The sequence below is a fragment of the Sinohyriopsis cumingii genome, chromosome 8 (genome assembly GCF_028554795.1).
Source record: "Sinohyriopsis cumingii isolate HCF-2022 chromosome 8, ASM2855479v2, whole genome shotgun sequence".
Lineage (NCBI taxonomy): Eukaryota > Metazoa > Mollusca > Bivalvia > Unionida > Unionidae > Sinohyriopsis > Sinohyriopsis cumingii.
The window spans coordinates 122073336-122084712 of NC_142968.1; positions in this window are offsets into that span (position 1 = coordinate 122073336).

The following is an 11377-nucleotide window of genomic DNA, read 5'->3' on the forward strand; positions in this document are numbered from 1 at the left end:
AGGGTGTTTCAAGAATGTCCATGACAGTCCTGTCCTGGGTGACGGGTTCTTCTGGTACTGTCACCAACACAGGTTGAAAATGACTTTTTTCTTTGGACGTTGAAAGGAAGGATCACAACTCTCGAGCATTCTGGGCCACTTCTTGGGTCCAAGCCTTAAAACCCCATTTTTTCAGTCACGTACATCTGTCCAATGGGGATGTAAGTCATAAGCTACACACACATCGTCATACACGTCTTCGGTAGCTAAAAGTTGACGAATCTTTATTTTCCGTAGAGGTCGAGAAGTATCCAGATGAAAATGCAAGGCTTTAAGCAAAATGATTCTCTCGTGACCATTTAAAGCCATTTGGGTTGGTAAGTACTGTTCGTAAATAGTCCACAAGGAATCGGCTGGTAAACGAAATCCCAGAAAACAAGTCACTAAGACACACACCACTTGTCGACCCAAATTCAACGGAAACAGTTCCTGTAATAATTGATGGTAATCATCCACGGTTTGAATACTGTTATTGAGTTCCTTCCATGTAATATGTTCAATCACTTGTGATATAAGCCGTGGCATGGCAGCCGGTTTTTATACTCTCTTTTATTCGGATGCAATAAATGTACTTTCTAGCCCGAGATCTTCGTTCTCCAGTAGGAAATCTAAATCTTGCATACTGTAACCTACAGTTCAGAGTTCGTTTAGATGTTTCCTCTTCCACTAAGCAGATTCCACGTAAAAGATGTTGGTAATCCTTTAACTCTTCTTCCTCAGTTCGTTGCACTAGGTGAATCTCGAAGTAACCAAAATTATGAACATGTCGATCATTTGCGACCTCAAAGTGTTGAACAATGTCTGACCACTGGAACAATTTCTTACGAATCAGTTCTCTTATAGCATTGAAGTACCAATGGTTCAAACACTGGTGACGTAACGGATGCAATTGTTCTTTACGTTTCATTTGCATTTTGACCATTTCTCGGTAAATGCGTTCTCTCAATTCCACAGGCAAACCACGAATGTTCTCTTGTAAAGTATCCATGAATAAGTCATACGAAAACTTTTTTTGTCGTAGACAATAACTGTACTGCCTGGTCAGAGATGGTTTTACTCCAGTAGCAAATCTAAATCGTTTAGTCACTAACTTACACTTTACAGTTCGTTCAGAAGTTTTCTCTTCCACTAAGGTGATATTCTGTAAAAGATGTTGGTATTCCTTTAACTCTTCTTCCTCTGAAATTTGTTGCAGTAAGTCTACCTAGTACCAAATAGAATCATCAATAACAAACCAATCCTTTGAACCAAAAGGTAGTTGATGAAGGTCTGTCCAATGAAACACTTTCTCATGAATCAGTCCTCTTATAGCATTCAGGTACCAGTGCTTCAAACACCGGTGACGTAACGGATTCAATTGTTCTTTACGTTTCACTTGTATTTTGACGAGTTCTCGGTAAATGAGTTCTCTCAACTCCACAGGCAAACCTCGAATGTTCTCTTGTAAAGTATATATTCAGGGATTACTGATATCGTCCTACTAAAGGTAAATAGTGACAACTGGGAGACCATCGAGAATGTTCCAGGTAGGCCGAATCTTGTGGTTCACAGTGGTGAAGTGACACACCGCAACTGAAGCACTTGCCTTTATCCCCTTCGCCCAAGTAGAAAAATCCGGCTCTGGCTAATTCTTCGGGAGCTGGTCCTCCCAGATATTTAGGCCATTTTCCGTTGAACGATTGAAAACGATTTTCACAGTTGCAGTATTCAGACAAACGCACAGGGAACGAATATTCGTCTTTCAAGGTTCGTTTCGATGAGGGTAACGTGACATCGACAGGAGTTTGCTTAGGGCTGTATGATAGCCGTAGGGTGGTAAACGTGAAGGTTGACATCCACATTTACCATGAAACCCAGTAAAGTGTCCACGATAACCAGTGACATCGCTTTCGCATCCATCAGGTTTGACACGCACAGCATCACTTTCCATGATAGGGGTAGTGACACTAAAGTTCCCATGATGCTTTACTGCATCACTGAGGTCACAGCGTACAGCATCGCTCTAATTGCAAGGCTCAGCATCGCATTCCACTTCAGAGGCCCCAAACTTGAATTGTGCCTGTCTGAACTTGTTTTATGTTTCTCTGAAAGTATTCATCTTGTTCGCTTGGTCTTGGTAGTCACAATGAACTATCGATCTTGCATATTGTCCCTTTTTATACTAGTCGCAATGAAGTCTCAAGCTTGTACATCGTTCCGTTTTTATGTCTAGTTTTGGAAGGTACCGTCGCTAAGGTACCGTCATAATTGTACCGTAGTGTAATGGGTGGAAAGGCCATAGAAAGGTAAGGACAGTGCGCAGACCATCGAGTATGTTCCAGAATAGCTGAATCTTTATAGATACATAGATCCATTCGTAACTTCAGGCCACAACTGAAACACTGTACTTCGTATCCCAATCCAGTCTCAGGTCCCAAGTAGACAAATCCTGTTCTAGCTAAATCCTTCGAAGTAGGTAAGTCTTCCCTCTGAGTAGGCCATTTTTGAAACGTTTCCAATCGACGGGCACAATCACAATAGTCAGGCAAGAAGACCGGAAATGGTAGGGTTTGAACTTGGAGTTCTCATTGGGTCTCTCACTCGATTCTTGCTGTGGCGAAGTCATTCTTCTGGTGAGTGGCTATCCTCTTACAACCAATGTTTTATACAAACATGTCCGTACGGCAAAGTAAAGTGACTGGGAAGACGCAATCGTTTCTGGTACACGATTTGATAGACTTTTTCCAAGGGTCGACTGACGATTTGGTGAGTGGGTAAACGTACAATCTTATGCGGTTCACGGGTGGTCACTTTAAAGTTTTCATCCTCTCCAGATTGCAAGACTTCTTTCAATACGCCAAAGTTTACCACTCGACTGGTGCGATAATTCTGAGTCAATCCTTTCACTTTACACTCCGTGTGCACTTCTCCTTGTTTGTCCCGGTATTCGTATCCGTAATGTTTAGGACCGCCACTAGCGAAACTTAAAATTTTCTCGTCGGGGTGTTCGTCTGTCCAGGCTCCTAAACGGTCTCCTTCGATTTCAGGGTGATGTTGACCCGGGCACTCAATGTAAATGCAACTGTCTGTGTCAAAGTACAGGACGCGTTCTCCTAACAGTTCTAAAGCTTCGTATAATTTTAAACGAGCATGAGCTGATGACATTTCCAAATTCGTCGGCTTCTACAAAGTCCAGATCTTCTTCGTAATTGACTAAGATCAAATCCTCGCGAACGACGTCCACGTGTTTCACGTATTTGGTTTTGTCGTGAATCATCTGGAAGTAGCGGGAAGGTTCTGTCAAATACTCCGTCTTGGGTAAACACGGTCGTTGTGCCATTTTACCCCACAAGCAATTTAACATCACTTTGGCAAACGATCGCCTGCCTTCGTTTTTCTCGATGTGGTCCAAAGTAATGCCTTCTTGTGCCCAGTATTTTTCTTTGAATTTCTTTTCGTCTTCGAGAGTGTGACACCAGGAAGGATAGCCACTAGCCTCTTGCTTCAGTTTCAAAAAGGCATCCACGTAGTCTGCGAAAATGCTTTTCTGAGTGAGGTCACCCTTGTGGTATTGATGTTCAGAGCTTTGAACAATTCCACGCTAACCCACGGCGCGTTCATCCTGAGTGTGCTGACAAGGTTGGTCTTGGTTGCACGTTTCGGCACAAGTACGGCACAAGGGAAACATCAGCTTGCCTTGACAATGGTGAGGTAACACGGGATGGTACAAGTCCGTGGGAGGCAAAACTTTACATTTAATCAAACCTTCGTATTGTCGAATGTGGTCTAAGTCGATGTGTTCCGTCAGCAATTGCGAGTGCCCTGCAGGAAAATCGACAATATTTGCACACGTAGGGATACAGGGAACACATGTCCAAATATTTTATTTCTTCTCCTTTCTCTTCGTCGGCTTGGTACAGCAAACAGGTGGCTTTGGTCCTTCCTCCGTACAAACTATCCCTCGGGTTCAGGGGATCCACCCACTGGTAACTTTCCACAATGCGTTTAAACTCGGGATCGATTTTCAAACGGTGATCGTACTCGTGTTCCCACATTTCCACCTCTTGGTATCCTTGCTGTTCTAACTTCAAGCGTCGCTGACAAGTGTCCTGGTACAAGTCTTCCATGGTTCGTTGTAAAAACTGATTTTTAGTGTCACGTTCAGGGTAGCAGACTGGACATCCGTGAAATAAGCAACCGTTAAACTCGTACACGATCTTGGGATTTTCTAAGTCCCAGCCATCTAACGAATGCGATCCGATGGTCTTTTCACCCCCTCCGTTGCGGGCATGCTGAATCCATTTGTCTTCCTTGTCGCACGAGTAATGTAACCAACGTAGGGCTTTGACAGAGTATTGACGTTTGACAAAGTTGGTCGTTTGAGGGCTGATGAAAGCCAGGGTGTTTTCAGGCATGAATCGTTGTCTGTACACTAAGGAACACGCTTTGGCAATGGTGCAAGCTTCTTTCAAAGGATCTACCCCTCCGTGACAAGCACATTTCTGCTGTGAACCTTGCGTCTTTAGATGTTGTTGGTAACAAGTAGGACTGACAAACGTGCGCAGACAAGCTGGACAATGCACTTGTTCTTGTCCTTTGTCCAGACAGGTTTGAGAGGCCAAACATCCTGAGCATTTCGAACCACAATGTTTGTGTTACTCTCGATTGTTATAGCCATAATCACATTTCTCACAGTAATATCTGTATCCCAGGAATCCGGTAATAGTGGTAATGGTATCGAAATGTTCATCGTGATGATAGACGTGAATGCATTTTCCATCTTTAAAGTCTTGGCCTCGAAACAACAGATGTAGCGTGGGGCTAGGACATCTTGCAATTTTTGCATTTCAGGAATGCCACAAGGTGTGTCTTTGGACAGGCCGGCTTGTTGTAACAGGAGTTCTGCTTCATTTCGTTGTTTGGCTCGGTCCAATTTTCGAATGTTCTCCCAGGCTCTTTTCCATTCTACCGTGTCGTTCTTGTTGGCATAGGTTCGCCCCACCACGATAGCCCTGGCTAAACACATCTCGTCTTGTGGGTTGTTAATTCGGACGAGGCTTGTTTTGGTGTTACGAAGGTTGCCCACTAATAACACCTTCTTGCGTCCAGTCCTTGAGGAGGAGAGACGTGGATCATGGACAGTGTCGCTTTTCCGTCGGTGATGTCAAACTGGTCATTGGATTTTGCACGTGTTGAATCTTGTCCATGACTTTGGAAGGGGTCAGTTCTGCGGGGCTGCTAAACTCGATCCAAACAGGGGATTTCAAACCGTCGTGTTGTATGGAAAATCTCAAGCGATCGCCTTCTTTGGCTTGACATTGTCGCTTTAGTGTGGTTAGCAAAGAATCCCACATCTCGGTGATGAAATCCCCTACTTTCTCCAACGGTACGCCGGACTTGAAATCTTTAAACTTCACCCTGTAAGTGTAAGCCGTAGTTCTAAATTTGCTAGAGGAGCGCTTTTCCGTCTCTCGAATGTGATAGTAATTTTCAGGGTTCACTAAGGGTGGTGAACTTTGGTTAGATGAAGACTCTCTGGGTCTGGATTCTGGTTCACTCATGTCATCTTCAAAATCACTGGCATGAATTTGTGCCAAGACTTCAGGTATGGTACGAGGCGATAGATCACGTTTCTGCCTCTTACTTTCTTCTTCTTTCTTCTCGAATTGATTCGATCGTTTCATCTTGACTGCAAAAAGTCAAATGACTACATGTTAAACACCATGGGTCACTTTATATCCATGACAGACCAGCGTATATAAAGGGTGTGTGACTTGCCTTCCACTATTCATTTCACTCTCAAACTGAGCAGAACGATGGAAGAACCTACACAGATCGAACTTTTCATCAGAGCTTTGTGAGTGGTCATCAGAAAATTTTCTTCAGACAAGCCGACGGACTATTCACCCTCCTTTGGAGATAAAAGTCAAGATACTTGCTATATCTGTAAGAATAAAGGGCATTGGTCTTCAGAGTGTCCAGACCATCAAAAAAGCAAAACAGGGGCTAGAAGAGACAAAAGTCAAGATACCTGTTATCATTGTCAAGAAAATCGACATTGGTCTCCAGATTGCCCTAAGAAAAAACAGGAGCAAGAAGAAGACGAGGGCAGTTATGGAGAGGAAGAAGAAGAAGAAAGCAGACAGGTGAAGAAACAGAAACAGGAGAAAAAAAGAAGGGAAGAAAGTGAGGATGAAGAGGAGGAAAAAGCTGTGAAAGTGAAGAAATTTAAAAAACAGAGAAAGTGAACAAAGACAGAGAAGAAGACTATGAACATTTTAATGTGTTATGTTGTGAATTGGATTGTAAAATTTGTACCAGAATAGACAGTCTATAAAACGTAAGTGTCTCTTGGTTTTCATTTTTAGAATAAGAATCTACACACACACACACACACACACACACACATATATATATATATATATATATATATATATATATATATATATATATATATATATATATATATATATATATATATATATATATATATATATATATATATATATAATATGGGTAAAAACGTATCTCTTTTCGCGAGAAATGGGTGGCCCTGAAAAGGGCCTGTGTATTTGTTGATTCAAACAATCAACTTTAGCTGTCTTAAGCCTTTGCCACGGCCAAGGCCTACTTCTGGACTGCGTACTGTCGATGATGATTTGGTAGAAATCACTAAGGGTGGTATGGTAGGTGTAGTCAGAGGGTTGGGTTGTTTAGCTCGGGAAGGTCTTTTTCTCTTCCGTCGTAATAAAGAAGCCTGATACATTTGTTTCAGACTTCTTAACTTCGCTAAAATGTCTAACAGTACCGTGACCGCTGACTTTCACACCCTTGTTTCTCTGTTGCTTCTTCTTCTTGTTTCTTTCTTACCTCTTCTTCTTGACGCTGTTGCTGTAGGAGAAAAGCTTGTTCTGCTTCCTTTTGTTGCTGTATGAATTCCTCCAATTCTTCTTACTGTCTCTGTTTAAAATTCTCCACGTGTGGTAAAGAAGGAGAAGGTGGCGAAGGTACTGGTTCCGGAACAAATTCTTGCGAGGCAAGAAAATCCACAAAATCCCAATTTAAATTCACCTCTTCTGGAAGTAAGTCCGGGTTTACTTGGGTTATCGATGCTATTCCATCGCTTTTCGTTGCCACGGCCGGTGCACCCCAATTCATCGTCTTCTGAGTTTCCGTCATGTTTGAAAACTGTGTCGCATGGATTGACTGCGCACAGACGCTATCGCCTCTATATAGGGAATGTGACGTCACAGACTGCTCTCTTCGGATTGGACGTGTGGTGACTGAATTTTGTTACGCGTGTTTGGACTGGTCAATGAATTCAATCCGTTTCGATCCTCCCTTCCCTTATAAATAACCGCAGTTCACTGCATTCCTTCACCTGTTCTCGTCACCAAGATGTGGACCGACGTGGAATCCTCTACTCTAGTCTCTTCAATACTGTTCCGGTCGGACTTGCCGATGTATGTCCGATCATCGTGGACTATTGTCAGGATGACAGATACAAGCCTTTGGAAGAGAAGAATATACGTGGAGAGGCAAGGTTGTTTAAAGAGGGTTTTAATTTACGGCCCAGAAGTGAGACAAAGTTTGAGGAAAAGAAGGAGACCTAAGCGATGTCCTCTATGTTAACACGGAATAAGGTTAACATAAATCCAAAGGCCCTTTTCAGGGCCATTCATAAGTCTCGAAAAGAAATTGACTTTCTTGCCTCAATTTTTTTTAAAATGTTGTATCAGTGTTATATCAATCTCCCATGTTCAATTTCCATTGTCCCTAGACAGTCCCACCATGTTCAATTCCCATTGTCCCTAGACAGTCCCACCATGTTCAATTTCCATTGTCCCCAGAGTGGATATCCTATGCTCCAATGTTAAATTTACATAGTCCCCAGAGTGGATATCCTGTGCTCCCATGTTAAATTTATATAGTCCCCAGAGTGGATATACCCCTTTTTAACATTAAAGTCCCATTGTCCCTAGGGTGGCCCACTATACTACTCCTGTTAGAGTTATTGTACCTTGTTAGAGTTATTATACCTTGCAATAGTTATTATACCTTAATTTAGCTTTTGCATATTTATTAGATGTATAAAAATAAAAAAGGTTTTATTCTGAAGTTACTCGTTTCTATGTACATGCCTCTCATTTCGTGCTTTCTAACAACATTCATTAAAGCTAACATCACTTTTATGTTCATTGCAAAGAGATGGTGTTGACCGTTTATTTGCCAACAATAGATTTGAAAAACTGTTAAAAATATGAGTTAATACAGAATGGTTTTCTCATACCGGGTTCTAAGTAAACTTTTTTGATGTTTGCAGTGACTTCCAATCTTTATTTGAAGGGAGATGGGCAAACATGTAGTGCCCTTCACCCCCTTTGCCCCTATGTGCGGCGTCCATGCTTCCAATGCTTACGTATCACCGTCTATTATATCTACACATTTAATATTTAAATCTAGTGGCGCCTTATCAGAATATTCATCGAAAGTCAGAACACGAACACGTCTTTCAATTTCAAGGGCGCCCCCCCCCCCCCCCGAGGGTTACGGCTCCGGTGGCCTAATAGCTATAGCATCCGCCTCGGATGCGGGAAGTCGCGAGTTTCGAACCCCGGCCGAGTCATACCAAAGACATAAAAATGGTATGAACAGCTGCCTCGCTTGTCGTTCAGCATTAAGAGGTTAGTGTTAGTACCGGTCGTCCTGGTGTCAGGACACTGTGAGTGGGTGGGACATCATAATACATGTCTGCGGCATGATGCCCCAGTATTAGACATCACTATAAACTGCCACACTGTAAACATCGAAGCGATATGACTGAAAAAATGTTAATGCTACGTTAAAAATCCAAATATCACACAAACACACACACACACACCGATTTCACATCTAAGCCACAGGGTCTATATTATACAGCATACGTATGACAGGTCAGTTTTAAGCAACGATACGAGCCCCTGTGATCTAAGCATGTTTTGGCCTACATCGGTAAAACATTAGCTGACCACTTCATTTTTTGGCCCACCCCACCTGCCCGAAACGGTTATACATACACCTCTTGTATAAAGATTAAACAGCATACTGGTCTGTTGCATCCTTGGATTACATCGGCCAGTTCCCAAGACGAATCCCGGTATTATGTATTGGTCGATGTAACATTATACATGTGTAACTGACCAGTGAGAATCCTCAGTGCACGAGTCATACATAGTTCCACTGGTACTATCTACATTCATCTGCCTCTTTGATACCACTCTGTGTAAAGACCTCACAGTAGTCGTTTGTATATATTAAAGTTATTGATAGCTAGAACACAACGTCTCATCTTATGTTTTAACGCAAAAACATAACAGTCGAGAAGCCTTTGATCCCATTTGCGCAAGGCATTTGCTTGCTCTGTTAGGAAGATGGAAACACGATTCAGGTATTAAAGGTTTATAAACTTACTTCGCTTGATCACACGATCATGCACCTATTTCAAAGTGAATGCTACTTTCTATAGGCATGCACAGGGTGACTAAATATGCCAAGTAATTTTAACATTAGAAGCATTATAATACTTTTCACTCTTTAAAAATAGAACGTCTGTAATTCTTGACTTTTCAGCGTGTCTTAAACGTGTAACAATGTTAAGCTATCGCCATATTTACATCTGAGAATTTAATTATTTAATTTATTTTTTCTTTAAATGTCATTTTCGTTACATTGGTCAGTGATATGCTCTCAGTAATGTAGAATTTTTTTTCTTTTTTTTTCTTTTTTTAAAGAATCATAATGAAATGTTTTCCTTTCTGCAGTTGTGAATCTACTTGGTAGACTCTCGAGCCGAGGAAGACAAGCTGTGTGATCGCTCCGACGGTGGACGCGCATGTGGCTCTGGAGTCCAGATTCCGATGTACACAGGCGCTTGCAGATGAGTAGTTTATGGGGACGATATACGGACAGTGGGAAAATACATTACAAGACCACCCTGGGACGATATACGGACAAGACTTTTCAGATCACCTTGGGACGATATATCGACAATGGGAATTGAACATGGTGAATATTGTGACTGAATACGGACAAGGGAAAGAAGTGGGGTTGTTGTATAGGGACAATAGGAATGGAACAGGTGAGGTGACGTCACGTTGCTGAAGATTGGTAACAATGTTGCAAGGGGCTGACCTCAATCGAGCCAAACAGCAAACAGTGACAGGCCTATAATAGGAAAAATTGTCATCCAGTGTGACCAGCATTTCTTCAATCATGCCAAAGTTATTCAATCAACGCTCGCCACTTATGTCACAAAACCAAGAGTCCTGATTCACTCCAAAATAAATTTGTTCGGTCCATAAAAAATATTACCACATTTGAGAAACGCAATTGAGAAAGAAGGCTTGCACCAACAACGTGAAATGTAAAGAGTTCTAGTAGTTTGTAAAACTTTTTCAAATTAAATTTGTATAAACACGACGAAGCGATCTATTTTCCAAGGTGAACGCAGACACCAAGCGACAATGGCGATAGTAGTGAAGTGGGCCACCCTAGCCACAATGGGAATTAGCATTACAGAACCCCTTGGGCCACTCTAGCGACAAGGGAAATTTAACATGGAGAAAAACCCTGGGCCACTCTAGCGACAAGGGAAATTTAACATGGAGAAAACCCCTGGGCCACTTTAGCGACAATAGGAAATTAACATGGGAATATATTTTGGGCCTGTTGAGCGACAAGGGAAATTTAACATGGGAGATAAAAAGCAATTCTAGGGACAAGGGGAATTTAACATGGGAATAGAGTTTGGGCCTGTCTAGGGACTAGGGGAAATGGAACAGGGTCGGGACCCTATTTTAATATGGTCCCGACCTGATGGGTCTCTATTTTTTTTGTTTTTTTAAAAAATATAAAAAAAATTTAAAAAATGGGGTAGGCAATTGAAAGTCGATCTCTTTTCGAGAAATGTGGGTGGCCCTGAAAAGGGCCTTTGGGTTTATATATGCCCTTAACATGAAGGGCATCTGTGACTTCTTCTTGTCCTTAGGCTTCGTCTCACTGTAGGACCGTAAATCAGGACTCTTTTGAGGCACCCTTGCCTCTCCACGTAAATCCTACGTATCCATAGGTTGCTGGCGGTCCTATGGACAACTGTCCATTCGGATCGGACATACATCGGTATGTCCGTCCTGAACATCATCGTTGACACAAGGGTGGAAGATTCAACGTCAGTCCACATGCTGAGGCGATAAGAACAGGTAAATCAATGCAGTGAACGGCGCTTATTTATAGGTAGAGGAAGGATTGAAACGGATTGAGTTCATTGACCAATCCAAACACGCGTTACAAAATTCAGTCAGCTCGCATCCAATCGGAAGAG